The sequence below is a fragment of the Penaeus chinensis genome, chromosome 35 (genome assembly GCF_019202785.1).
Source record: "Penaeus chinensis breed Huanghai No. 1 chromosome 35, ASM1920278v2, whole genome shotgun sequence".
NCBI lineage: Eukaryota > Metazoa > Arthropoda > Malacostraca > Decapoda > Penaeidae > Penaeus > Penaeus chinensis.
This window is the reverse complement of record NC_061853.1, coordinates 37108515-37111014: the sequence shown is the minus strand read 5'-3', so window position 1 is coordinate 37111014 and position 2500 is coordinate 37108515. Positions and strand designations below refer to the sequence as shown.

At 30.5% G+C, this 2500-nt stretch overlaps 1 protein-coding gene across 1 annotated transcript in view; it reads right to left on the bottom strand.

Moving 5' to 3' along the window:
• Nucleotides 1-2500, bottom strand: part of LOC125044178 — a 26315-nt gene that overhangs the window by 1094 nt on the left and 22721 nt on the right. The window contains exon 4 of the mRNA XM_047640647.1: nucleotides 1-2500. This exon is cut by the window's left edge and continues 1094 nt beyond it; it is cut by the window's right edge and continues 1448 nt beyond it. The gene's annotated coding sequence lies outside the window, so the exon portion shown is untranslated.

Sequence of the window (2500 nt, the reverse complement as noted above, 5' to 3'; positions counted from 1 at the left end):
ATTAAGTACAGCTTCCTCTTCCTAAACTAACTACAATGTTTTGGTTAATTTTTTTTTTTATAAACTAAAGCCTAAAAAGTACAAAGATTTATGTTCTGTCAATTTATATACATCTGCTACTTCTAATTTCTTTCCTAATACTCGCTCCAGTAGCACTAACGAATCTTGGATTCTGCATGCCATGGAGCACTGTGGATCTGTATACTACTTTTGTATAGCACTCTGGGTTCTAAAACACTTGCAAATACTCCATTTCAATCTATTAGAACTTTCTCCATGCAAATCATATGAAATCGACATTAGGTTATCACATCAAAATTTATTAAAAAAAAAAAAAAAAAAAAAAATCCTTTTCTTTTCTTAAGAAGTGTCTAGGACTACTATTAACAGGTTGACAACTGGGGTAAAGTGGGCAAAAAATCAGACTGTACAAGGGAAGGGGAATAGTACATTTATTACAACTACCTGAAAACTTAAATAATGAGGCATGTGCATAATTTTAATGAATGTTGATACATCCTAAACCTACATGAAAAAAAATGATTAATATCACAACATACTCATATTTCTATATGTGCTATAATCAATAATCTAAACCTTTTAGTAAACAGATAAGCCCATTATGCACAAAGATACATGCACTCACGCATGCATGCATATACACACTTTCATATATACACACATGTATAAATGTAAATGTATCAATGCACATGTGTATGTGTTGTATATTACACTGTACACTAATAGCTCAAGATTAATGATATAATCACATGTGATTCTGGAAGATAAAACATCCCTTGCAATGAGATTTACAGTAAAGCTATACTAAACTACAATCATGAAATATATTGGAATTTGGTTACAAATTTATGCCCCTAGAAATTATTCCATCCTTCTCAGCCCATTACTTTGTTGTTCTTTAATGAATTAGCTGCTCCATTTTACTCTTTGGTTTTTGTAACTTGGTGCTTATTTTCTTTAATACTCTCTATTTTCTTGCCAAAAAATTAACCCCTTGTATGAATGATAATTATAAATAATAATAATATTATCAATAAAACATTATACCCACAACAACCCAGTTACTATTTGCTTTATCTGCTCTTGCAATATTACTACAGTTGCAGTTTACAGCAGTTAAAGCCACTATTACAAGAAAGGCAGCATGAGAGTGCAAAATATATAAATACATTTTTTTTTTGTTTCTCAATTTTTCTTTTATAAGAATTTAAGCCAACTATAGTTAAAGTCCTATCACCAGCTAAAGATATAATAATTTAAAAGTTCTCCCTACTGTTAGAAATGTTGAGTATTCCATCTATAGTTAGAATGTTTACCTTTTATTTGCAAAAACTCTCTGATACGTAACTACTATATTCTTCTATAGCTTTACGTAGCAAACAAGAGAATGTTCTTTAAATCTTCCAGTGTTCAGTATGCAAACCGCAGGAATAAACCTTTTCACACACAGTTTGCATGGATGGTGGATGAATGCATAGGTGTTAACAGCTGTAACTGGCTATACAACAATGGAAGAAATTGACCGCATCAATCACCTATAAAATCACACATACATCTGAGATTTGGGAGAAGCCTTGCCATTAAATTACAAGCATTACAGTGGCTTCAGAATCAGGGACACTGGTGTAGCCTCTGACAATACATCACTACATGAATTCTAGCAAAAGCTTTCATTATAATAACTGTCTAGTAAATGACTGATGAAAAGGTATCATCAGTAACTATTTGATACTTATAGAGAAGGAAGATAAAGCAACAGAAGTCAGAAATAAAATAATGCCAATATTAGTGGGCAATAAAAGGAAAACCAATTAAATACTACTGATTTCTACATAGGAAACTATATATATAGTTTAATAAAAGTGGATTTTTTTTACTCTAATAATATACTTTGGCTCCTTCTCCAAAATCAAGAAGGAATAAATCTTTTTTATAACACAGCAAAGTGACTTAGATTCACATACTTACAGCTCTTAAGAATAAGGGTGCACCCAAGATTTCAAAATGGTTGTCAATGACTAAATATGAGTTTAGTATTGAAATAAAACATGCTGATGTCAGTAAAGATGTAAATACAGCATAATCTCTATATTTCAAAAGATACCAGTAACAGAAACTGTTGATACCATATACACTGACTAGCTGAAATATGGAGTTAGTCTTTCTTTCCTACAAGTGAGATCAAATTTAAAGTAATACAAGAGAGACAATTTGCAGAGCACCAAATAAAATCTAGGAATAAAGTATTCCATAAACATAATGAATTCAAAATACAAAGAATGTTTATCTACTAATACATACTGATTACTAATAAATATTACATTCTTCAAATAAATAGTTTCCTGTTCCTTAAATTATTGTTGTAATACATATTATTGAAAAACAGACATCAAATTAAAACATATCCTAGCCTGCATTGCTACTACAGCCCTGAAAATATCTATGAAGTAAGAGTCATCCTAATACATGTCAACTTTCA